This window comes from Babylonia areolata, chromosome 16, assembly GCF_041734735.1.
Source record: "Babylonia areolata isolate BAREFJ2019XMU chromosome 16, ASM4173473v1, whole genome shotgun sequence".
NCBI lineage: Eukaryota > Metazoa > Mollusca > Gastropoda > Neogastropoda > Buccinidae > Babylonia > Babylonia areolata.
This window is the reverse complement of record NC_134891.1, coordinates 30017163-30017753: the sequence shown is the minus strand read 5'-3', so window position 1 is coordinate 30017753 and position 591 is coordinate 30017163.

Here is a 591-nt window from a genome sequence, read left to right as displayed (position 1 = left end):
TGCGTCGCCTTCTCGGTGCAGGCGTCATTTGATAGGTGCGTGTGCACCTAACTGAATAGTGCCAGAGTGCGGGGAGACGAGAAGTTTTCTTGGCACACAGTGTCAGTCACATCACGGATCACACAGTGTCAGTCACATCACACAGTGTCAGTCACATCATGATCACAGATCACTGTGTCAGTCACATCACACAGTGTCAGTCACATCACGGATCACACAGTGTCAGTCACATCACACAGTGTCAGTCACATCACGGATCACACAGTGTCAGTCACATCACACAGTGTCAGTCACATCATGATCACAGATCACTGTGTCAGTCACATCACGGATCACGGCACAGTGAGTGAGAGAGAGAGAGGGGGGGGGGGGAGACAGAGAGGGAGAGACAGACGGAGACAGAGAGAGAGAGAAGTAGAGAGAGGGAGACAGAGAGGGAGAGACAGATGGACACACAGAGAGAGAGAGAGAGAGAGAGAGAGAGGGAGAAAGGGAGGGAGACAGAGAGGGAGAGAGAGAGAGAGTGATATAGAGAGAGTGAGACAGAGATAGAGAGAAACAGATGGAGACTCAGCGACTCAGAGAGAGAGA